This window comes from Ovis aries, chromosome 1 (genome assembly GCF_016772045.2).
Source record: "Ovis aries strain OAR_USU_Benz2616 breed Rambouillet chromosome 1, ARS-UI_Ramb_v3.0, whole genome shotgun sequence".
Lineage (NCBI taxonomy): Eukaryota > Metazoa > Chordata > Mammalia > Artiodactyla > Bovidae > Ovis > Ovis aries.
In genome coordinates this window covers 274,021,844-274,048,360 of record NC_056054.1, presented here as the reverse complement: position 1 = coordinate 274,048,360, position 26,517 = coordinate 274,021,844, and the positions used below count along the sequence as shown (strand labels likewise).

At 46.7% G+C, this 26,517-nt stretch overlaps 1 long non-coding RNA gene across 1 annotated transcript; it reads right to left on the bottom strand.

The window, feature by feature from the left end:
• Positions 1-746: 746 nt before the first annotated feature.
• LOC114113916 (uncharacterized) lies at positions 747-17,998 on the bottom strand. The gene is made up of 4 exons (XR_003588696.3): positions 16,511-17,998; positions 16,287-16,417; positions 10,156-10,291; positions 747-4,416 (listed from the first exon to the last, which is right to left on the bottom strand). It is a non-coding gene; the product is annotated as an uncharacterized LOC114113916 (long non-coding RNA).
• Between the last annotated feature and the right edge of the window lie 8,519 nt (positions 17,999-26,517).

Here is a 26,517-nt window from a genome sequence, read left to right as displayed (position 1 = left end):
TACCCAGAGGCCCCTGTAGTCTTCACATCTGTCTGTCCTGCTGTGCACACGCTCACACCGTGGCCTCTGACTTTGAGGCACAGTACGCCAGGAGACCGAAATCGGGGCAGTGCTACGGAGTCACTGGGGAGAGAGGGGCAGGGAGCCCTCAGATGAGGGTGCTGTGCCCCGTTACTGCTGCCCCTGCAGCTTCTTGGAGCTGGGGGTCTGTGGGCAGGTCTGAGAGCAGTCAGAGAGGGAAGGATTAATGCCAGGATAGTAGCCATCAGAAAGGACAAGAAACAACTTTGCTAGATTTAGCAAATTACAGTACAGAATTCTCAGTTAAACTTAAATTTCAGAAAAATAGTTTTTAGTATAAGTATATTCCAAATGTTGCATGGGATATACTTATACTAATTTTTTTTCCCCCACACTGAAATTCTAATGTAACTGGATGTCCTGCATTTAATCTGGCAGCCCTCCCCGGTAGGTCTGCAGCTCACCAGTCCCTCCACCTAGCGTCCCAGCCCACCCCTACCCCTGCTGTTTTCTCCCTTCTTTCCTCCTCTTCTGGCCCGTCCTCCTCCGGCCCGTCCTCCTCCTATCATTCCTCGCCAGCAATACGATAGAGGATCTGACGATAGGTCCCAAGTCACTGAAGCCCATCAGTGGTATATTCGTTTCCCTCTGTGTGCGTGTTTACTTCTTTGTGGCTGTCCAAAGCTTAAAGACTTTATTCCCTGCTCAAATCACCCCAAGCAACATACAAACAAAGAGGGGAAACACTTTAATAATTCAAGCAGCCCCTTCCGAAGCGCTGGAGAGCATAAGCGGTCTGCACCAGGCCCCCTACTTTGACGGCACCTCCCTGGAGAAACCCAGTTCACAGCCTCCACGTCCAGTCTTTGCCACCCAAGCCCAGGCCACTCAGCAGCTTTCATCTGGGGAACAGAGAGAAATAGAAAACACTGGGAACAGGAGGCCGAGACAAAGCATCCAGCTACTGCAGAGTGAGATCCAGGATCGTCATAACTGCATTTATGTGAGTGTCAGAGTTCACACGCGGGGTGAAAATTAAGTGGTAGGTGGTAATGGGGAAAACTTACGAACATGGAGGCTGATGATAGATACTGGCGACACAGCTAACAAGAAAAGTAAAATGGGGTCGGCTGTGTTGAAATACCACTGATTACATTTTGGTGAGCCTTCTGCCTTGGATCCCTAATTACTATATGGTGCCATGATACTTATTTATATCATTTTATATGCCTTAAATTAATTTTGTTAAATTAACTTTGTTATTAACTTTGTAATTTGATTAGAACAGGAGACCCAACCTCTATTGACCTGCACGCTGGATATCTGCTGCTCTGAGAAATTCAGGGCAGCTACGGGCTGAGTCATGGTGAGAAGGCCCCCATACATGGCTCCCAGTAACTCTCCACTTTCTGGGTTCATGTGTACCCTGGGTCTCCTGACTTGCTTCTAACAGAAGGGATGGGGTGTCACTTCTGAGACTGGGTGGAATATACCTGTGCCTTCTACCCTTTTAGCCATCTCTCACCCTCTCTTGTTCTGGAAAAGCCAGTTGCCACGTCATGAGATGCCCTGCATAGAGGCCCACACAGCAGGGACCTTGTGGAGGCCTCTGGCCAATAGCCACTGGGAACCTGAGACTTGGCAACAGCAGGGAAGTGAATTTGGAAAAGGATCCGCCCCCAGGTGAGCCTTGAGATGTAGACAGACCTGGTGGAAATTTCATACAATATTGTGAAAAGCTCCAACCAAAGGCATCCTGACCACAGAAACTGAGGCAATAATTTGTAGTAACAAAAATTCATTAATAATTGCTTCCCTGGTGGCTCAGTGCTCAAGAAACCTCCTGCAGTGCAGGAGATGAGGGTTCGATCCCTGACTTGGGAAGATGCCCTGAAGAAGAAGGAAATGGTAACTCACTCCAGTACTCTTGCCTGGAGAATCCCAAGGACAGAGGAGCCTAGTGGGCTACAGTCTGTGGGGTCACAAAGAGTCAGACAAGACTTAGCAACTAAGCAAGAGCAAACAACAACAAAGTAATACCTGTGGGTGGTTTTGCACTGCTCAACTCTGGGGTAATTTGCAGCAACAGGTAAGAGAATACAGTCACTCCCTGAGGACCACGCTTGTGCGGTGCTTCACTGAGAGGTGAAGGTGTAACCGCTCGGCAATGCAGAACCCCCGGCGGCTGAGGAGGCTCCAGTATGCAGGTGATGGCGGGTGGGGGCTGCCAAGGAAGACAGACCTGGAAACTGGCGGCTTACTGCACCCACACTGCCAGGTTCTCGGGAGCTCTGGAAATGCTCCTGCGTGTCCCTGAACTTTGTTGAAATCCTGCTATCAGCCCTGATTCCTGTTTACAAACTGAATATCCAATCACCCATGGGGCCCGGGAATTGTTTGGCCTTTCCCTTTGATTTACATTCGTGACCAGCTTCCAGGCCACTTCTGCCTGAGACTCCCCAGATATAGACTCTTGAGGAAGGGGCGCCCCTTATCCAAGGCTCTCGGTCTCTTGACTCCCAAGGCTCCCACTGCGACCTCAGCTGTGTGATGCTGGAGGCAGCTCCTCAGAGGGCAGCCCGGCTTTATCGGCAGTGCAGTGCCGGGCCCGGCCGACAGGGGGCGGTGGAGGGCGCCGCAGGGCGGGGGCGGCGGGGCTGCTCCCTGGGCTTCCCCACCCAGGGACTGAAGCCGCTTTGCCGTTTCCTGGACCCAGACCCTCATAGAGTCAGCTTCTGGGCCCCTGCAGAGGCAGCAGCACCTGCCCCTCGGAGCCTGGAGTCCCAGCGGCCGGAACCCGTCGTCGAGTTTCTAAATTGGCATCATTTGAGTCTCTCCCTTATTTCTCAAGCACCGCAGCCCGAGAGGCGGCTGCCTCGCAGCGCTGCCTCCGCGACCCCTTCGAGTTCTCCGGGGCCTCTGCAGTTACCTCGTCAACAAGCCTTCCGCCTACATCGTCTCTCTTGCAAAAGCAAGCCGCCGTGACTTCTGTCTCCTGCGTGGACCCTGGCGGACACGGCGCTTCGCGTCCACACCTGGCCTCAGGCCTGCTCAGCGTCTCCCTCCTGCAAAGCGAGGCTCTCTGGGCCTGCATGCCCAACGCTCCGCGGGAAGCCTGCTGTCTCCGTGCCCCAGGCTCCTGCGTCTCCTCACCCCCGGCCCAGCCCTGCCCTCAGGGGAGGTGAGGACGGCAGACAGGCCAACCCCCAGAGCCGGGGACAAAGAGGGGCTGAGGCAGGGGGGAGTCAGGGCAGAGAGGCGGCAGCCCAGCGCTGGCAGTGCTGTGCCCAGTGTGTCCAGCCCCAGCGGGAACTACAGGGGCTGCGGAGAGCAGGGGACAGCAGGCAGCAAGCGCTGGCCACCCATCTGGGAGACAGTTCGGTTCAGTTCAGTCGCTCAGTGGTGTCAGACTCTTTGCGACCCCATGAACCGCGGCCGCCAGGCCTCCCTGTCCATCACCATCTCCCCAAGTCCACCCAAACCCATGTCCACTGTGTCAGTGATGCCATCCAGCCATCTCATCCTCTGTCGTCCCCTTCTCCTCCTGCCCTCAATCTTTCCCAGCATCAGGGTCTTTTCAAATGAGTCAGCTCCTCACATCAGGTGGCCAAAGTAATGGAGTTTCAGCTTCAGCATCAGTCCCTCCAATGAACACCCAGGATCTCCTTGGAGTCCAAGGGACTCTCAAGAGTCTTCTCCAACACCGCAGTTCAAAAGCATCAATTTTTCAGCGCTCAGCCTTCTTTATGGTCCAACTCTCACGTCCATACATGACTATTGGAAAAATGACAACTTTGACTATCCAGACCTTTGTTGGCAAAGTGATGTCTCTGCTTTTTAATACACTAACCGGTTTATCATAGCTTTCTTTCCAAGGAGTAAACGTCTTTTAATTTCATGGCTGCAATCACCATCTGCAGTGACTTTGGAGCCCAGAAAAATAAAGTCAGCCACTGTTTCCCCATCTAGTTGCCATGAAGTGATGGGACCAGATGCCATGATCCTAGTCTTCTCAGTGTTGAGCTTTAAGCCAACTTTTTCACTCTCCTCTTTCACTTTCATCAAGAGGCTGTTTAGTTCCTCTTCAGTTTCTGCCATAAGAGTGGTGTCATCTGCATATCCGAGGTTACTGATATTTCTCCCAGCAATCTTGATTCTAGCTTGTGCTTCCTGCGTTTCTCATGATGTACTGTGCATATAAGTTAAATAAGCAGGGAGACAGTGCGGGACCTCGACTCGTGGGCTGCTTGTTGGTTTTACCTGCTGCAGGGGCATCTCCACGGTCGGCTCTCTCCTTTCTTTAAAGGGCAGTGTTACAAGCCTCCCCAATATTTTGTGATACTTTTGTGTGAGTTAGGGGACCCATTCATAACGTGGTTGCTTAGGAGGGGCGGCCTGAAAGGGAAAAAGCAAAACTGTTAGTCGTTCAGTCGCATCTGAATATAAACTCCAATTGAGATGTAAAACGTTCTATCAGGCAATGACTAAGGCTGATTTCAGTATTTAAACAGCTGATGCAGTGAACTGGTTATACGGGCAGTGCATAATCTGAGTGCTTGAAAGGGGCGGGGAAGAGGATCCCCACAGGAAGCCGCCCGCCTTTGAGGCAGGACGGAGGAAGACGTGTGCCCAGGCTGGGTTCTCAGGAAGCGCACACTTTGGCATAGTTCAGAGTTCACGGTGTTTACCGGAAGTCAGCCCTTGGGAAAGAAAGGAGAAACAGGATGGCGGAGGAAGAAACTGTCCTGTGACGCAGACCCGCCAGAACCTCAGCCAGGTCTGGAGTGTTGCCTACCAGATTGTTCAGCCTTGAGTCAGTATGGCTGGGTGCTTAATACCCAGCCCCTTGGGCTCAGGATGTGGGCTGATCGGGAAGGGCGTGACCACCAGCAGGGCTGACCCTGCAGGGGCTGATGGCTGGAGGCGGGCTGCCCGCTGCGCCCTGCCGCCGGGCAGCGGGTTGCTCTTTGAAGCGGACCTGAGCCTCTCGTGTCTCCCACCATAGAATGGCCAGAGCCCGGGGGCGGAGGATCCCTGATGGAGAGTGGACCCACCCTCGGTCTGAACAGGGGTGCTGGAGCCGGACTCCTGGCGGGAATTTGGCAAGAAACAAACACCCGGCCTTGCCCTCCCTTCTGTTTACAATGTCTGACTAGTGACTGCAGCCGTGAGATTAAAAGACGCTCGCTCCTTGGAAGAAAAGCCGTGACCAACCTAGACAGCATATGAAAAAGCAAGGACATTACTTTACTGAAAAGGTCGTCTAGTCAAGGCTATGGTTTTTCCAGTGGTCATGTATGGATGTGAGAGTTGGACTATAAAGAAAGCTGAGCACTGAAGAATTGAAGCTTCTGAACTGTGGTGTTGGAGAAGAATCTGGAGAGTTCCTTGGACTGCAAGGAGATCCAACCAGTCCATCCTAAAGGAGACCAGTCCTGAACATTCACTGGCAGGACTGATTGATGCTGAAGCTGAAACTCCAATACTTTGGCATCTTATATGAAGAACCAACTCAGTGGAAAAGCTGATGCTGGGAAAGACTGAAGGCAGGAGGAGAAGAGGACGACAGAGGATGGGTGGCGTCACTGACTCGATGGACATGAGTGTGAGCAAGCTCCGGGAGTTGGTGATGGACGGGGAAGCCTGGCATGCTGGAGACCATGGGGTCGCAGAGTTGGACACGACTGAGCAGCTGAACTGACTGAGTGGCTCCTAAAGGCCAGACCTGGTCAGAAATAACCACGGGGAGCTGGAGAAATCCAGCCTGCAGCTGTGAGTGCCTCGAGCTGAGCCAGGGAAGGGAAAGGACCCTGCAAGCAAACAGAGCCAGGAAATCCACTCGGCAACTCTCCTGACTTTTTTTCCAGAGCATCAAGGCTTAGAACCAGGGCTTACTGACTGCCAGCCGCCAACACCCCAGCCTGTGTGCTCCCCATCGGGTCAGGCCACCTTGACTCACTGAGAAAAGCTCCTTCAGGAACGAAAGCCCCAGCCCCTCAGCTGCCAGGAGTGCTGGTGACCCCTTAGGGGATGGTGATCACTGAGAGCCATTGTGCCCAAGGGCATACCCCATTCTGTGATTCGTCCATGTGTGCCAAGTCGCCTCAGCCTGTCCAACTCTGCAACCCTATGAACTGTAGCCCACCAGACTCCTCTGTCCATGGAATCCTCTAAGAATACTGGAATGGGTTGCCATGCCCTCCTCCAGAGGATCTTCCCAACCCAGGGACTGAACCCACGCCTCTTACATCTCCTGCATTGGCAGGTGGGTTCTTACCACTAGCACCACCTGGGAAGCCCAAGCTGACTGGGGTGAGGAGTCTGCCATCTGGCCGATTATTTAGTGTTAAATTGTGCATCTCCACCCACTCAAGAGCAGGGAGTTTGGTTTTGTTCATAGCTGTATGTACACAGTGCAGTGTTAACACACAGTGTGAATTCAGATAAATTTGTTAATGAACTCATTCACTGAGCACCAAGCCTATGCCCGGCACTGACATGACCCAGAGGACCCTATGGGGCATTCCTGGGACAGACTCCTCTCCCACGTCCTCGCTGCAACTCTTCTCTGAAGTACCGGGATAATAGCATCTCACACATATATCCTGAGTTTTCCAGGTGCTAAAAGCCACCACCAAATGGAAGAAATTAAGCTTGATGATCAAGAAAGTGCTTGTTGATCATGAGCACATAGCCCTCAGACCTACTGATGCCTCAAGATTGATAACATTAACCCAACAGCCCTGTTACCACACCATCAGCCAATCAGAGAGCTGTGCATGAGCTGATCGCAGGCCCTGGGAGGCCCCTTCCTCACCTGGCTTTTAAAAAATGCTTTGCTGAAAGCCTTTGAGGAGTTTGGGTTTGCGAGGACAATCTACCCATTCTCCTTGCTTGGCCCTGCAATAAACATTTCTCTGCTCCAAGCTCCAGTGTTTGATATGTCAGTCTGACCTCATTCCACGTCAGGCACATGAACTTGCGTTTAGTCGCGATGATGCTTTCGGAAATTCTGATCTACTGGGGAAATGAGACCAGTAGAAAAATAATGATAACAGAACGCAGCAAGTGGTCAAGTGACGTGAGCTGCTTGCTCTGCCGGGGCAAAGCTTCACTGAGAAGGAAATAAGGGACTGCTCCCCAGGGAGGAGCCAGGCAGAGAGGCCCGGCACTGGGTGAACCCCAGGATGACCTGAGCAGGCAGGCCAGTGACCGTAGAGGTCTCTAGGACATCAGGCTCAGGAGGACAACGAGACGGGGGAGGCCAGGCAAGCCCTGAGATCCGGCACCACCACTTCCGGAAACTTGTCATAACGCGAGCATGAGTGTGCCAAGTCTCACACAGGAGGCAGATCACTGCCACGTCGGGTACGGTGGCAGGAAACAAGGAGCAACGTCCGTGTCGATCACGAGGGAGACAGCCAAGTAAATAAAGCAACTTCCATACTTTGGAACTGCAGCTTTCAGAGGGAGTTGTGTTGGTCTGTATGCACCAACTTGGAAAGACTGTACATAATACATTAGAGGGGAAGGGAGATTGTATACTGATACCCATTTCAACAGAAGTCATCTGGAAGGCAGCAGACAGTTGGGACTGTGGAAGGGGAACAGACAAGGGGAGGCTATCACCTTGGGGCACTATATGAATCTGTTAAAACCAGCATGGATTAACTTTTAAATCAAGGGGGAAAATATATAAAAGTCCAGGGAGCTTGTGGTCACTGGGCATCAGGGACAAGCTGAAGGTTCACAAGATCAGGTCAGGATAATTGATCAAAACAGGTCACGGGTTAAAGCAAATGAGAGGCAGAAATCAGGAAAGTGAGCTAGTTCAAGAGCAGGGCAGGGCGGTGGGGAGGGGCAGAGACCCAGGAAACCTGCATCCAGGAGACGCACTGCTGACCTCTGCAGGGACCCGCTTCCTGCAGCCTCGCATGTGCAGTAGGCCTCAGAGGGTGAAGGTGTTCTCAAAAGGAGGCCCAAGCCTTCTAGCTCTCTCTAAGCCAGCCCTCCCTCCATCCACCCCGAGGAAAGAGAAGACGGACGGCCTCTGCTGTTTCTCACCAGCTCCTTACACCAAAAAAAAAGGCCTTTCTATTTTGCTCCTTGCAGGACCCCTCAGAGCCTTATTTGAGTATTTACTTATGTATTTAGCCTGCACTGGGTCTTAGGTGAAATACACAGATTCTTTGATCTTTGTTGCAGTGTGTGGGATCTTTTTTAGTTGCTGCATATGGAGTCTAGTTCCCTGACCAGGGATCGAACCCCAGCCCCCTGCATTGGGAGTGTGGAGTCTTAGCCACTGGACCACCAGGGAAGTCCTGTCTTAGAGCCTTCAGCAAGCTTATTGTTTGCCCTGTGAGTGTCTAAGGCATGCCACGTGCAGTATTTCCAAAAAGGATTTAAACAGGGCACTCCTGCTTTAGGTAATAGATTTTACTTACCGCCAAGTTTTCATTACATGAGTATTATATGGGTGCCTTCTCTTTGTCAACAACCCCAGGCCATCTTCCTGGAGGGAAAGACCACATGGAAAGAAAAGGCCTGCAGGAGAAGCCATGTGCCAAAGGCCTGCGGTGCTCAGCCTGAGAGTGGGGCCATCCTAACCCTGCAGCCCAGCCCAGCGAGTGCAGCCCCCGAGAGAGCCAGCTGGTTCTAGTGGGACAGAGACCCAGAGAATCACAAGTTTTGTGTCCAGCCACTAACTTTTGGGCTTATGTTGTGTTATGTAGCCACAGATAACTAATACTCACCTATCCTATCCCCTGGTGGCTCAGAAGGTAAAGCGTCTGTCTACAATGCGAGAGACCTGGGTTCGATCCCTGGGTTGGGAAAATTCCCTGGAGAAGGAAATGGCAACCCACTCCAGTACTCTTGCCTTGAAAATCTCATGGACAGAGGAGCTTGGTGCAGGCTACTGTCCATGAGATTGCAAAGAGTTGGGCACGACTGAGCGACTTCACTTTCTTCACTTTTATCCTATCCCCAGTGTCAATCTGCTCCACTTGCAAGGAAAAAACCTCAAAATTTGTTCATATCATTACTTTGTTTTTAATAGTGCCATCAACTATCTATTTTTTTGCAATCCCTTTTATCTTTTTGAGTAGTTTTTGAGCTTTATAAACATAGATCCATACTCCATGTATTATAGTGAGAATGGAATTATGGAAAACTCTCCCGGTGAAATATTATTACAGCATGAAGTAAACATTGCCACACACAATACCAAGGAAGGATGAAGTTTTGAGGCACAGTTGGTTATTGTATTGAAAACATCACCTTGCAGAAAACTAAAGCACAGATCATTCATCTTTTTATATGGTTCTTGGCCATTTCTTCTTGAGTTTCTGCTACATTTCTTTTACCCATTTTTCTTTGGGATTGTCTTTTTCTTCTTAATTTGTTGGAATTCTTTATAAATTTTAAGAAGTGTCCCCCAAGATTGGAGTACTAGGAATTACTTGAATCTTGAGAAACACTTCTAAGGATCGAGTTTAAAATGACCAAACCAAACCAACCAATAAAAAAAACACTCTGGAAGATATGGGAAAAAAGAACAAATAAAATTAACAACGTGTTACACAGCCTCTTTAACTTCTTAGCTGAAAATCCCAAGGCTCAGAGACCCAGTAGAAATTTGCCAGGAAGAGGCTATTTACACAAATCCACAATGTACAGAGGCTCTATTTCATATTTTCTTTCTACCAAAAGGAAATGCATCATTAAACTTGAGATATGACCCCCCTTTTAAACATTTGCTGGATAGACCAATGAATTACTGTTCTTTCCAATAGTGAATTTATATTGCACTAAGGAAAGATAAACTCCTTTAACCCCTGTAGAGTCACATTTCTTTCGCTTGGGTCACTTGATAGGGCCATTATAGACTCAGATGACGTGTGGGACTCTGTTTAATATCTGGCAATTTTCATGTGCCTCTTCACTTAGTAAAAGAATGTATCCATTAGCAGTCATTAGTACATTCTGTCAAGATGGGAGCTAAATTCTCCTTAACAGCCTAAGAGAATGCTTTTTCAAGAGAAATAATGGACTTAATTGCTCAGTGAAATAGTTATTGCTTTCTTTGTCATAACCTCTCCCTCCTCCCTGCAGGTGGAATCAGACACTGCTTACCCTGGTCAAAGATCCAGGCCATTTCCTCGCTACCCTGTGAGTCAGCCCTTGCTCCAGCCTATGGCCTCTCTGGTGGCAGGCTGCTGTCCCCAGGAATAAGCAGAGTTCTTCAGCCATCACAGGGAGAGGCCAAGGCCTGGAGAAAGAGGAATAAGGCGCTCACTGAGCAAGCAGCTTCCTTTGGAGGGACTCTGTTTTAGCAACAAGCAGCACAACATGTTAGAGAAATGATCACCCGTCCTGGGACTCCACGCTGACATTAATCTCCTTTTTGACCTTTCATTTGAAACATATGCTCTGTGGAAAATGTGGTTCACAGGAGGGAGCTTGTAGGAGTGTGTGTGTGTGTTTGTGATTAAAAAGAGTTTTCTGTCGCTTATTTATATAAAACCTTAAAGTTTATATAGTGAAAAGCTTCTACCTCTTAACTACGGGCATCTCTCTCCAGGCTTTCTCTTATTCGTATTCCTTTCCTCACAGGTCAGTCCACCCTCAGGGACATTTATAACTGGCACCCACATCAGCTAAAACATCTTCAGGTGAAAATAATAAAATACTAACAGAGACATTTAATAAACATAAGTGTCACAAGAAGCCTGCTGCTGCTGCTAAGTCGCTTCCGTCGTGTCCAACTCTGTGTGACCCCATAGACGGCAGCCCACCAGGCTCCCCCATCCCTGGGATGCTCCAGCCAAGCACAAGAAGTCTAGATGTTGGCAAATCCAGACTTTGTTCAGCAGATCAACAAGGGCACCAGCGCCCAAAGTTCTTACTGTCTTTCTGCTTTGTCGCCCTCAGGGTGGCAGCCACACCCTTCAAGGTGCTGCTCCAACAGCTTCCATTCTCTCCTAGGAGGACCTTATCAGGAAGGAAGGAGATGAATGCAGAACAGCCCTTCTCCTCGTGGAGGAAATCCTTCCCAGGAATCCATGAGTCTCACTGGCTAGAGCTGGATCATGTAGCTCACCCCTGGGCCAATCAGAGGCAAGTGAGGTACCATATCTGGACTCAGGCCGATCATGATTTTTCCTCTCGATCTGGGCCCTGGCAACCCAAACATAGGTGGGATTCTACTCAGAAGGGAGGAGGAAGAGCTGTTGAGGGGGAGACAGCTCCCAGACCCTTATTTCTAGCCCTGACAGTTCTGTCATCTGATTGCATCTTCCCAACTGTCTGGACTACCTACCTCAATGTCCTGTTGCCTCAAACACAGTCTGTCAGGGGGAAATTCCTTTTCCCATCTAATAGGTGGCTCCTTTTTCTGCATTTCTCAGCTTTTCCAGTGGAAGTTTCATCCATCCATCCACCATGGAGGTTGCCACCCTGAGAGGCATATTTTTTTTTACCTTTTTTTTTTTTTTAAGAGCTGAAGTTCCAATACTTTGGCCACCTGATGCTAAGAGTCAACTCACTGGAAAAGATCCTGATGCAGGGAAAGACTGAAGGCAAAAGGAGAAGGGGATGGCAGAGAGTGAGATGGCTAGAGAGCATCACTGACTCAATGGACACGAATTTGAGCAAACTCTGGGAGACAGTGAAGGACAGAGGAGCCTGGTGTGCTGCAGCCCATGGGTTTGCAGGGTCAGACATGACTTAGCAACTGAACGACAGCAGCGTATTTATTTATTTGGCTCTGCTGCTTGGCATGCGGGATATCAGTTCCCCAACCAGGGACGGAACCCACGGCCGCTGCAGTGGAAGCACAGGACTGCCAGGGAAGGCCCCAGCATCGTTTTTGATGCCCGCTCCATCTAGACTGCCTTATCCAGTTGGTCTCCAGAGCAGCAGGTCCTTCACCCCACACTGGTTCACCACCTCCACCGTCTCTACCACCTGTCAGTCATCTGTTCCAGATGCCCACGGACTGCTTCATTTCACCCGGAATGGGCGCCAGCCTCCAGGGCCACGTGCTCTGCCAGCAGGCCCACCTTCCTAAAAAAAAAGCCTGCAGTCCTCATCCCTCCTGGTCTAGAATGAGGCTCCCATGTTCCTACGGGAGGAAAACCCATAATACTTAGTTTAGGCTTTAAGATCTTCTAAACATTATCTTTTACAAAGGATTCCCCATTATTTTCTGCTCCAGCCACACTGGTTGAGTCATTGTTCCTGAAGTATGTTTCAATGCCTTCCCATTATGACACATTTGTCCACATCATTCGCCGAGATAAGACCTTTCTGCTTTCTCTCTCCTTTCTGAATCCTACCTGGTCAACCCCTGTCTCACTGCTGAAATCTCCTTAAAATATCCTAGGCTTCAATGAACGTCTTCTCCTCTGAAATCCTACCTGCCAGTGGAAATATGAGTTAATTTTTAAAAAGAAATTTCAGGATTAAATAATTAGGCAAGAATAATTCTCTTATGGCCGTATTACCAGTGCTTTGTAATGTGCCATAATAATGCTTACATGGTAAATAATGATACAATACCCATTGTTCAATATTGCAGAAAATTTTTAAAAAATATTCCATTCTGATTATTAACCCTTCAGAAAGTTTGGAATCTTTTCCAAAGATAAAAGTATTAGTACTATAAAGCAAGACTGCATCAGATTCTTCAAAAGGCTGCCAGTGAATCTATGCAATCTGATGTCATCTATCAGTGGAGAGGCCATTCATTCATTCACAGTCAGAATATTGCAATTTTATTGCCTGACAACTGTCACCAGAATTCTTGGCAGGAGAACTCTCTATATTTAGGAGAATATCTTGACAAATGGCTTGGGGATAGAGAGCGAGATTCAGAAAGAATTTGACGACATTATGTCTATTGGACACCATGCTCATATCCAGGGAAGTGGAAGATTTAGCCTCCTCCCCATTTCCTCACAAAGAAATGCCAAGCCATTTAAAGAAAAATGGCAATGTTATCAAGACAGAGCATTATGTAGAAAATCAGAGCACACACAGAACACTTTTCTGTTCGAATATTTTACAAGAACTATAACAAAAGAGCAGGGGGCCTTGAAATTGCTCCTAAACTTAGGCGAAGGTGGCCCTGGTACTAAGTCACCCACAGAGCTTCTCTGAAGGAGTTTGTGCAAGTGTAGCTTTTGGTTGCTCTCTAGGATTTTTCTATTCATTCCGGCTTGGCCACTTGAAGCTTTGTCAAAACTCTCTGAACTTATTTCTTCATTTGGGAAATCGGAGAGGGAAGCCAGTACTGCACCAAGCCTGCTCTGTATTTTATTTCCTAGACGCACATACACATTTGTTTCTTTTCCATAAGACTGAGTTCTCATTTTTCAATTCACATTTCTTTGGTAAAATTGTCTACATTTGTAGTGATGTTTTGGATGCAAGTAAAAGAAAACTGCTTTTCAATCAGCTTATACCCTAAAGGAGACAGATGTGTTCATGTAGCTGAAAAAGTCCAGATGCTGGGTAGCCCTCAGGTCTGGTTCCACAAGTCCCCCAATCTGCCTCTCTCTGATGTCCTCATCCCCTTCTTTTGTGGGTTGATTGCACACTCAGGCTGACAGCAAGGTGACTGGTGCATTCCCTCACCTTGCAGCCTGGTCACAACAACGTTCATTAGAAGAATCATCTCATCCAGCGGCTCTTCTCTTAACATCAGAAACCCTCCTGACCAGAAACTCCTACCAAACCTTCGATTTCATCTCATTAGTCAGAATTTGGTCACATGACCACTTCTAAACCAATCTCCTTGGCCTGAGGAAGGCCACATGCTGATTATCTAAGATCTAGATTCTGAAACTAATCTCTGGGGCAAGGGGGCAGGATTTCTCATGGACCAATCAAGCCCACGTTCAGCTGCAGGTGGAGTTAGCTTCCGTAAGCCTCGGGCAGGTGGGGGGTGGGGGGCAGAGTATCTTTGAGCAAAAAAAAAAAAAAAAGGTGCTTCCAGAATGAGGCGAGAGGAAATGGCGCTGAGTCGGCATCTTCAGAGTTTGTTCTATACAAAACTGTAGAATACCCACTTTAGCCTGGGGATCTGAACCGGATACGGCGGCTGGTAACCAAAGGCCCTAATGTTCACAGAGTTCAAGTCTGCTAGGTCTTTATGTAACAAAGTCTAAAAATTTCCACAAGGAAATGAGAAAATGTAAATAATTACAGCTCTGTGGGTGACTGTACGGCAGCATACGTGAAACCAATTGTTTCCACTCCATATGGGAAACTCATCAGCTTAATTACATGGCAAAAAAAATAGCTCAAGAAACAAAACTGCCCCAGTGTTTCATCAGAGGCAAATAACAGAAGCTGAAAGATATACTTTCTTCAAACAGAAAAAATAGGTAAAATCTTGGAAAGGATCTATCAGCAGTAAAGTGGTCTTTAATTGCTCTCTTTTAAAGGAGCTGGTAAATACACTCTTTACGGATAGAAAAATAGATGAAATGTTGTAAAAAAAAATCAGAGACTGCAGTTTTTAATTGCTAATCATTAATATCCATTTTTATTCCTCCACCAAGCTTACATTCAGAATTTTCTTAATGCTTTCAAAAGACTGTCAGTTCTGTGGCAGTGGTGGGCAGTCTGTGAATCCCTTCCTGCTTTGAGCTCAAATTGACTTAGAAGTACAGTTGAGCCATTCTTCCAACAAAACAGCTATTGAGGGCCTCTGAGGTACCAGGCTGCCCTGTGCCTGTCGCATCCTCACGTGGTCAGCCAGCTGCCTCCCTCCCCTTTCAGAGGAAGGGGGCTCCTTGGAAGCCATCATCCGACGTCCCGTGACATTAGACCTTCTTTCGAGCTGCCTTGACCCCTCCTCTGATGTCTGTTCAGATGGGTCACTGACTTATTGGGCTCCCACTGCCAAGAAAGAGCTGCATAGAGTGCGATGTGGGAAGGGAAGACAGAAATCACTAACAGAACTCTCACTCCAGAGACCCTGGCAGCCTTCCTGGAGATGGAGCCCCACCAGGAAAGAAAGGAGGACACACACATATCGGAGAGCTGGAAACCTGAGACCCAGAGGGTAGGCAGGACAGGAGGGAAATGTGTCTTTCAATCCCAGGTTAACTCGGAATGCATTGGGGATGAGAAGAGCTGCTGCTGCTAAGTCAACTGTGTGCGACCCCATAGACGGCAGCCCACCAGGCTTCCCCGTCCCCAGGATTCTCCAGGCAAGAGTACTGGAGTGGGGTGCCATTTCCTTCTCCAATGCAGGAAAGGGAGAAGGGAAAGTGAAGTCTCTTGGTCATGTCTGACTCTTCGCCACCCCATGGACTGCAGCCCACCAGGCTCCTCAGTCCCTGGGATTCTCCAGGCAAGAGCACTGGAGAAGGGAGGCTGCACCAATAGAGAACAATGGGAATGAATGAGGGGAGTAAAGGCTACACTGTCGAAGGCTCTGGAAATTAGAGACAGAAGTAGGCCTGGTGAGCAAAGGAAAGGGGAAATCGCCTGCGTCTCAAAAGCAGGGATGTGAGGTGTGTGTGTGTGTGTGTGTGTGTGTGTGTGTGTGTTGTGCCTATTGCTGCATATCTGTGTGTGTGTGTAAGAATGAAGTTACACTCAATTCTCTGTGTGGTCTAGTTCAGTTCAGTTCAGTTGCTCAGTCGTGTCCGACTCTTTGCAACCCCATGAATTGCAGCATGCCAGGCCTCCAAGTCCATCACTAACTCCCGGAGTTCACTCAGACTCACGTCCATTGAATCAGTGATGCCATCCAGCCATCTCATCCTCTGTCACCCCCTTCTCCTGCCCCCAATCCCTCCCAGCATCAAAGTGTGGTCTAAGTGGGAAGCAAATCCCAAAAAAGAGATGGTGGTGATGGTTTAGTCGCTAAGTCATGTCCGACTCTTGCGACCCCATGGACCGTAGCCCTCCAGGTTCCTCCATCCATGGGATTCTCCAGGCAAGAATACTGGAGTGGGTTGCCATTTCCTTCTCCAGGGGATCTTCCCAACCCAGGAATCGAACCCAGGTTTCCTGCATTGCAGGCAGATTCATTACCAACTGAGCTACAAGGGAAGCCACCCACACACAAAAAAAGGAGGGGGGTGGATATACGTAAACATAAAGCTGATTCACTTTACTGCACAGCAGAAACTAACACAACATTGTATGACAACTATACTGCGAGAAAAAATAATTTAAAAGCAGAACGAAGTTCCAAAGCTCACCCCCTAACAGAGACAAGATTGATGGGATTTGACCACACATACCTCTGCAGAAAATTGGAAGCGGTCCACACAGGTTTTCCATCTGAGGTTTTCCAATCCTTTTGGACACACAGTCCTCTATTCTGTTGGCAAAAATAACTGGCCGCCTGTCCTCTTCTGCTGTTTGTCAATATCTGCGGATTGGGAACATATGTGATACCTACAGAGCCCCGCTGCACTCATGTGCCTTTATGGAGCTAAGGTAAGAGACGGCTGCCTAGACAGACCTCTTCAGCAACGGTGCTCCTTCTCAGGGCGGGCTCAGCCCCAGAGCAGGACAGATGGGCCGTGGAGGAGAGCGGGGGCCGCTGGTGCTCAGTCCTCGGGTGAGTCCCTCAGGTGGGCACCTTGGCGAGAGGAGAGCGGACGCCCCCATGCCGAGGCCCTGAGGACCGAAAGGCGCTGAGGGCTCAGGAAGACATCATCATGAGATGGTGTTTGGGTCACAACACCAGTGTTCAGGTACATCTGAAAAATAGTCATCCCGTCCTTCACAGACAAAGCTTTGGGCACTGAAAAGGATTCGCATACTTCTTGCCATGACTACCCCTCCCCAAGGCTCTGCGGTCCACAGCAGGGTTTTAGACCACCCCAGCTTCTGTCTAAGGGCCACCAGGGGCATTAATAGGGGGGACACCCGACACTCAGTTCACAGTTGCAGAGCAAGAGGGCGAGCCGGGGAGAGAAGGCAGGCGGACTCAGCACTTTGCCCCAGCAAACAGATCGCAGGACTTCATGCTGGATGAGTCCCTTCACATTTTGTTCACACATTTTTGTGTGTCTGTGGAAAACATGCGGACACATGAATAATCTTAACATAAAATTCTGAGTTTTAATATCCTTTAACTATAGCCATGAGTTAATTTATTCACTCAAGCATTCCAGCATAACCAAAATGTACCACTTTAAAAGCTACTTGGAGGTATTGTTTTCCCCGCAAAGAGCACAGATTCCATAGAGAGCACTGCAGCTTTGTCCCACCACTCCCACATCCAGCCAGACCCTGAGGTCAAGGAAATAGAAAACTAAGCCTTGATATCTGTGACCTGTTCTCTTGAGACTTCACGATACTTTGTCACAAGGCCTTGTGTTTATACTGTATAAGGTATTCATTTTAAGCCTTTTATTAAACCACAAATCATAAACCGCAGAATAATTTTATAGAGTTAAGAAGAAGTTTTGTTTTCACAATAAACTTACGAGTTAACAGAGCGAGTATTATATCTTTGCCTGGTGAACAGATTGAGGATACTGAGGGACAGAGATGATACTCTCACACTATTAGGCAGTATTAGGGGAACGAGTCCTGGAGAAGGCAATGGCACCCCACTCCAGGACTCTTGCCTGGAAAATCCCATGGACGGAGGAGCCTGGTGGGCTGCAGTCCATGGGGTTGCCAAGAGTTGAACACGACTGAGCGACTTCACTTTCACTTTTCACTTTCATACATTGGAGAAGGAAATGGCAGCCCATTCCATTGTTCTTGCTTGAAGAATCCCAGGGACGGGGGAGCCCGGTGGGCTGCCGTCTATGGGGTCACACACAGTTGGACACAACTGAAGTGACTTAGCAGGGGAATGAGTCCATGAAAAGCTAGCTCTGCTGCATGAAGCTGCTTTATACAGGGCGAGCCTCATTCACAAGTACCACAGTTTTCACCTTTTTAGTTGAAGATGGCTTCCTGTGGCTTACAGAAGGCTTTACCTCACACTCGTCCTATACATAATATTTGCACCTGCTAACCCCCGACTCCCCAGGCATCCCCCCCAGCCCTCCCCATGGCAACAGCAAGTCTGCGCTCTGTGTCTGTGAGTCTGTTCCTGTCTCACAGAACACTCCCCTTGTGCCATGTTTTAGATTCCCCATATGAGAAATATCATATGATATGTGTCTTTCAATGACTTACTTCGCATAGTTTGATAATAAAGAATGAAGTAACGCCACTGCAGCTGATTTCCAGCTCTGAATGCAGAGTTGGGAAGAGATGTATCAATAGCACTAAATTATTTGGTGCTTATACCATAAAACGTAGTAGAATAACTGGGAAGTGAAGAATTTTGAGCTTTTGTTAAAACTGTTTTTGAATATAATTTATTTAATTGTGAGTGTATATAATTTGATTTTTAATAATTTGTTGTTGTTCAGTCACTAGGTTGCGTCTGATTCTTTGTGACCCCATGGACTGCAGCACGCCAGGCTTCCTTGTCCTTCACTGTCTCCCGGAGTTTGCTCAAACTCATGTCCATCGAGTCGGTGACGCCAACCAACCATCTCATCCTCTATTGTCCCCTTCTCCTCCTGCCTTCAATCTTTCCCAGCATCAGGGGCTTTTCCAGTGAGTCAGTTCTTTGCATCAGGTGGCCAAAGTATTGGAGCTTCAGCTTTAGTATCAGCCCTTCCAATGGTTGATTTCCTTTAGGATTGACTGGTTTTTTTCTGCTTACAGTCCAAGGGACTCTCAAGAGTCTTTTCAGCACCACAGTTCAAAAGCATCATTTCTTTAGTGCTTCACCTTCTTTATGGTCCAACTCTCACAATCATGACTACTGGAAAACCATAGCTTTGACATACCTTTGTTGGCAAAGTAATGTTTCTGCTTCTTAATATGCTGTCTAGGTTGGTCAAAGCTTTTCTTCCAAGGAGCAAGCATCTTTTTATTTTCATGGCTGCAGTCATCATCTGCAGTGATTTTAGAGCCCCAAAAGTAATCTATCACTGTTTCCTTTTTTCTCCCAACTATTTGCCATGAAGTGATAGGACTGGATGCCATGATCTTAGTTTTTTGAATGTTGAGTTTCAAGCCAGATTTTTCACTTCCCTCTTTCACCTTCATCAAAAGGCTCTTTAGCTCCTCTTCACTTTCTGCCATTAAAGTGGTATCATCTGCATATCTGAGGTTGTTGATATTTCTTGGAACTCTTGATTCCAGCTCGTGATTCATCCTGCCTGGCATTCTGCATGATGTACTCTGCATGTAAGTTAAGTAAGCCAGGTGACAATATACAAGTGTTTATGTACTCCTTTCCCAATGTGGAACCAGTCTGTTGTTCCATGTCTGGTTCTAACTGTTGCTTCTTGACCTGCATACAGGTTTCTCAGGAGACAAGGTGGTCTGGAAAATTCTCTTTAAGAATCTTCCACAATTTATTGTGATCCATACAGTCAAAGGCGTTAGCATAGTCAATGAAGCAGATGTTTTTCTGGAATTCTCTTGCTTTTTTATGATCCAGTGGATGTTGGCAATTTGATCTCTGGTTCCTCTGCCTTTTATAAATCCAGCTTGAACATCTGGAAGTTCTCAGTTCACGTACTGTTGAAGCCTAGCGTGAAGGATTTTGAGCATTACCTTGCTAACATGTGAAATAAGTGCAATTGTGCAGTAGTTTGAACTTTCTTTGACATTGGCCTCCTTTGGGATTGGAATGAAAACTGACCTTTTCTAGTGCTGTGGCCACTGCTGAGTCTTCCAAATTTGCTGGCATATTGAATGCATCTTCTAGGATTTAAAATATATCAGCTGGAATTCCATCACCTCCACTACCTTTGTTCATAGTGATGCTTTCTAAGACCCACTTGACTTCACACTCCAGGATGTCTGGTTCTGGGTCTGTGACAACACTATTGTAGTTACCTGTGCCATTAAGACCTTTTTTTATATACTTCTGTGCATTCTTGTCACCTCTTCTTAATCTCTTCTGCTTCTGTTAGGAGCTTACCAATTCTGTCCTTTATTATGCCCATCTTTGCATTAAATGTTCCCTCTTATCTCTTACTTTGAAGAGAGATCTCTGGTCTTTCCCATTCTGTTGTTTCCTCTCTTTCTTTGCATTGTTCACTTAAGAAGTCTCAGTTCACCAGATTTACCAAATTCCTGAAAATATAACAACTGCCTCTCACCAATCTGTGGGAGCCAACGCTGCATGCCACTGACCCAAGCTCTCCTTTCAGGCTCTTTGAAACTTAAAACAAAAAAAAATATCATCCCCTACCCAGGGCGTATAACTAGTTGTAGGCCTTAATAGACCTCTCCCAAATCAACACACACATTTTGAGAATTTTTAGATTGTGCAGGTGAAGACATAGCCACCTGTGGCTAAAACTCAAAGTCCTTGAGCCAGTGGGACAAGGATTGTTGATACAGTTAAGGTACAAGGTGACTGAACATTGTTCATACAACCTTCCTGAAGCACAGAACAAAGAAAATCCATCCTCCTGTTGCAGAGGAAGGGAGTATTTTTTGGTCTGGATTATTCAGCTTGCCTATTGACCAAATTCAACCAGATAATTACACAAGTCTTTATTTTCTTCTTATTATTATTTTTGGCTAGTCCTACATTGGCCAAAGTTTTAGGTTTGAGACATGAAATACTGGCGCTGGGAGAGTAAACAGTCAAGCTCAGCTCATCATTCTGCAGGTGAGGAAACTGAGCAGGCCCAAGACTAGACTAAGGCAAAGTAGACAGGAGGGCTGCAGAATTTAAGGAGGCACGTATTCTAAGTATGGGGTAAGTACACTAAGCCCTGAGCAATCTCCTTAAATGTTGTGCCCTAACACCTAGCTTGCCTCATCGCTTGATCTGGTCCAAAAACCGATGCCCAGAAAGGCCTAGTTCACCGGCCTAGTTGTAATCAGAGCTGGAACTAGCACAGATCCTATAACCCATAATCTGGCACCTGCCCCCATAGAGCAGGCTGCCTCCAGATTTGCCTGCCTTTCCAAGAAAAGACCCTCAAAGCTAAGCAGGAAGTTTTCCGCACAGCTGGGCCAGTGGTTCTCAATCTTGGCGGCAAACTAGATTTCCTGAGGGAGTTTTAAACATTCTAATTCCTGGGTCTCCATCTCTGAGACTGTATTTTATTTTTTATTTTTTTTGGCCATGCCACATAGCACATGAGATCTCAGTTCCTGACCAGGGGTCAAACCCATGCCCCTGCAGTAGAAGTACAGAGTCTTAACCAGTGGACCACCGAGGAAGTCCCATGTCTGAGATTTTAAATCAACTGTTCAGGAATGAGTCCTGGAAACAGTTTTCCTTATTTACTTTTAAAGCTCCTCTATGATAATTATATGCATCCAAGGTTGAGGACCCTGCATAATAACAGTAATAATAACAGTAATAACTTTGCTTGTAGAAGACCATGTTAGTCAAAAAGAAGGTTATATTTATACCAAGATGTTGAACATCAGTGTCCATGTCTTTTTCCATTATTATTGTTAAGTCAGTGTATTCCCTGCATCCATAAAGAACCATCCTGTTGTTTTTTTTTTTTTTAATAATTAGAAATAAAATGAGCAGGGAACACATTAGCCTGGATTTTGACCCTGGGCAGGAATTGCTCCTGGCAAAGGGACCTTAAGAGTGTGAAGGTGATCACCCCATCCTGTTGGACTTCACTCTCACTGGGGAAAAAATGCTTGTTAGGCAAATCAATATGTAAATAAGGGAAAACTGTATTATCCTTAAGAAGACAAGCCAACAAACTATTTTTAAGTACTTGGAAAATTATTTTGAATTGAATCATTTGACCAAATGATGACTTTACTCATTTATAGATCACTCTTCCTATTGATGGAAACACAGAAGCTCCTCGAAGGCACAGAGCGGCTTTACCTTTTATGTCACTGCTAACCAGGGATTAGAGAGTAAGCGTTCTGCACTTAGTCAAAGACATTCTAAAATATAGGCTTTTCCACAACACAGCATGTCCAGAAATCCTTATATTACGCAAGAGAAATGTAACCGCTATCAATCAAGTTGTAGTAGTAATTACGTGATTTTATGCATTTGTCAAAAATTATAGACCTGTATGCTAAAAATGGGGAATTTCACCATAAGAAAATAGTATCTTATAATTTAACAATATAAATATCTATATCTATATAGATATATAATATTATATAATCTATGTAAATATCTATGATAAGTATCTATGCACGCATGCATGCTAAGTCGCTTCAGTCGTGTCCGACTCTGCGACCCTATCGACAGCAGCCCACCAGGCTCCTCTGTCCACGGATTCTCTAGGCAAGAATACTGGAGTGGGTTGCCGTTTCCTTCTCCAATAAATATCGATAGGTATTTTAGTATCTGTAAAGAAAGCTGAGTGCTGAAGAATTGATGCTTTTGGAACTGTGGTGTTGGAGAAGACTCTTGAAATTCCCTTGGACTGCAAGGAGATCAAGCCAGTCCATCCTAAAGGAAATCAGTCCTGCATAGTCATTGATTGGAAGGACTGATGTTGAAGCTGAAACTCCAATACTTGGAGCACCTGATGTGAAGAGCTGACTCATTGGAAAAGACCCTGATGCTGGGAAAGATAGAAGGTGGGAGGAGGAGGAGATGACAGAGGATGAGATGGTTGGATGGCATCACCGACTCTATGGGCATGAGTCTGAGTGAACTCCGGGAGTTGGTGATGGACAGGGAGGCCTGGTGTGCTGCAGTCCATGGGGTCGCAAAGAGTTGGACATGACTGAGAGACTGAACCCAGCTGAAATTATATCTTAACTTTTGAAAAATGGACACAGAGATGGGTGCAGACATTGAATATATGCTTGCTAAGGAAAAGAAGACAAGGAAATTTTCTTCTTCATGTTACTAAATTAGAAATTTTTCTCAAAACAACTAAATTAGTCTCAGCTATTAAAATAGCTCTTCTGAAGGCACTGTCTGTATTGCAGCTCAGCATTGGCTCCGCTCTGAAACCCTGCTGCCTGCATCTGTGGGAGCATCTCTTCAAAGCACAAGCCATTCATCTTTGAGAACCAACAAAATTTAGTAAAGGCATACCTGTGCTTGCTTTACGCTTCACAGCTGGTGGTTTTTTGTTTTGTATTATTATTATTTTTTTAACAAATTGAAAGTCTGTGGCAACCCTGCCCGGAGCAAATCTACTGACTCCATTTTACCAATAGCGTTTGCTCACTTGATGTCTCCGTGTCATGTTTTGGCAATTCTGGTGATATTTCAAAGTTTTCCATTATATTGGTCATCTGTGATCAGCTATCTCTGATGTTACCGTTGTCATTGTCGTGGGGCATCACAGTGCATGCCCTTGTCAGGTAATGAACTTGATCCCTAAATGGTGAGCGTGTTCCGACTGCTCTCCCTCCCTTTTGTCAGGCCTCTTGGTTCCCTCAGACACAAACAAGATTGAAATGAGGCCAATTAATAGTCTTACAGTGACTCTAAGTGTTGAAGTGAAAGGAAGAGTCACACAGCTCCCACTCTGAATCAAAAGCTGGAAATGATTAAGCTCAGTGAGGAAGGCATGTCAACAGCCCAGGTAGGCCACCAGCTAGGTCTGCTGTGCCAGACAGTTAGCCAAGATGCAAATGAATGTGAAGGAAACTCTTGAAGGAAATGGAAAGTACTGTTCCAGTGAACCAGTGATAGGAAAGCAAAACAGCCTTATTACTGATATGGAGAAAGTTTGAGTGGTCCACATAAGCCACCAATTCCCTTAAGAGTCCAGGGACACCAATCAGCTAATTCCACCAATCCCCTGATCTAGAGCAGGACCTCAACTCTCTTCAATTCTGGGGAGGCCAAGAGAGGCAAGGAGGCTGCAGAGGAGAAGTTCAGAGTTTGAAGTTCGCAGAGGTTGGTTCATGAGATTTAAGGAAAGAAGCTCTCTCTGTAACATAGATGTGCAACGTGAACTAACGTGTTGTTGCAGAAGCTGCAGCAAGTTATCAAGAAGATCTATCTAAGATGCCTTCAGCCACACTACACAGTATAGTTTCAATGTCAATGAAACAGCCTTCTACGGGATGAAGATGCCTCCTAGGACCTTCATAGCTAGAGAGGAGAAGTCAATGCCTGGCTTCAAAGCTCGAAAGAACAGGCTAACTTTCTTGCTAGAGGCTAAAGCAGCTAGCGATTTGAAGTTGAAGCCAGTGTTCATTTACCATTCCTAAAATCCTGGGGCCTGAATAATTATGCTAAACTTACTCTGTTCTCTGTAAATGGAACAAAGCTGGGATGACAGCACATCTATTTCCAACATGATTTACTGAATATTTTAACTCCATTACTGAGATCTACTGATCAGAGGAAAAGATTCCTTTCAAAACATGACTGTTCCTTGACAATGCACCTGATCACCCAGTGGCTTTGAGGGAGAAATACCATGAGATTCAAGCTGTTTCCACACTTGCCAACATAATATCCATTCTGCAGCCCACGAACCAGGGAGCAATTTTGACTTTCAAGCCTTATTATTTAAGACATACATTTCATAAAGCTATAGCTACCATAAAGAGTGATCCCTCTGAAGGATCTGGGCAAAGTCAGTTGAAAACTTCCTGGAAATGATTCACCATTCTAGATACCATGAAGAGCACTCGTGATTCATAGGACTAGGTCAAAATACCAATATTAACAGAAGTTTAGAAGAAGTTGATTCCAGCCCTCATGGAAGACTTTGAAGAGTTAAAGGTTTCAGTGGAAGATGGAAGAAATAGCTGCAGACATGGCAAAAACAGCAAGAGAGCTGTCATTAGAAGTGGGGCCTGAAGCTGTGACTGAACTGCTCAATCTCATGATTAAATCTGAATGGATGAGGAGCTGCTTCTTATGGATAAGCAGAGAACGTGGATTCTTGAGATGAAACCTACTCCTGGTAAAGATGCCGTGAAGCTTGTTGAAATCACAACAATGGACTTAGAGTCATACATAACTTAGTCAATAAAGCAGTGGCAGGGTTTGAGAAGAGCGACTCCAATTTTGAAAGAAGTTCTCTAAATACAGAGGTACAATGCTATCAGACAGCATTTCATACTACAGAGAAATCATTCATGAAAGGAAGAATCAGCTGACGTGGCAAAATTTATTGTTGTTTAACTGTTGTCTAAGAAATTGCCACAGCCACTCCAGGCTTCAGCAAGCACCATCCTGATCAGTTAACAGCCACTGAGGCCAGATCCTCCACCAACAAAAAGATTACAACTCTCTGAAAGCTCAGATGATGGTTGGCATTTTTCAGCAATAAAATACTTTTAAATTCAGTCATGTACATTTTTTAAGATATAATGCTTTTGCACTCTTGAAATGCTACAGTATAGTGTTAAGATAACTCTTATATGTACTGGGAGACAAAAACAAATTTGTGTGACTCACTTTATTGGAATATTCACTTTATTGCAGTGGTCTGGAACTGAATCTACAGTGTCTCCGTGGTTTGTCTTTATTAGAAATCATGATGTCATACGGTAGAATAAATAGCCTGTGAATTTAAATGCAACAGTATGGCATATTGCCATATGCCAAACACTGTAATATGCATGAAATTTCTATGAGGTAAATGCAATGAGCTTTAAAATGTTCTCAACAGGATTGATCTGGCTGCTCTGTTGAGATTAGAGTGCAGGTGATGGGATGGGGATGAACAGTTGTGAAAGCTGGGAGACTTATTAGGAGGCTATTGAACTATCCAGGTGAGAGATGATGATGGCTAAGTCCATAGAGAAGACAGTGGAGGAGCTAAGACGTGGTTACGTGTGGAGTGTTTTGAAGGTAGAGTCTACAATCTTGGCAAACTGATTGGATCTGGGGGATGAAAAAAAGAGAGAGAACTCAAGAATGCCTTATAGGTTTTGAGCCCCTGAACAACTAGAAGGCTAGAGTTGTGTCGCCTGGGATGAGGGGATGAAGGAGAAACCACTTGTAGAGGACGGAAGGTCAGAGGTTCAGCGTGGTGAGCTAACTTACCTACTAGCCATCTGGTAGGGTTTTCAACTGGATAAAGGAGACTGGAGTTTAGAGGCGGGTCAAGCTGGAAAGGGGTGATCGACAGCCACGACGCAGGATAAGTCACCACTGAGGAGGGCAGGTAGGGAAGAGAAGGGGTCCAGGGACTGGACCTGGGATGCTGCGACATCGGAGGTTGTGGAGGCGAAGAGAAGCCGGCAAACGAGACTAAGGAAGCGCCGCGAGCAAGGCGGGAGACGGACCAGGAGAGAGCCGTGTCCTGGGGCTGAGGGAGGAGAGTGTATCCAGAAGGGGAAAGAGCCGCTGTGGCAGAAAGCCTCAGAGGTCGAACCAGCAGCCTCCCAGGCTTCAGTCCAGGAGACTGGCACTTTGCCTATTTCCATCTCTGCCCACTTCTCATCACACTCCCCTGGAGTCAGCTCCCTTGTCCATGTTGAGCTGCTTCTCTTGGTCCCATCAGGATTTGCAGGGCCCAGCATCTGCTCAGTAGACGTTTGTCTAATAAACAAAAAGTGGATGAG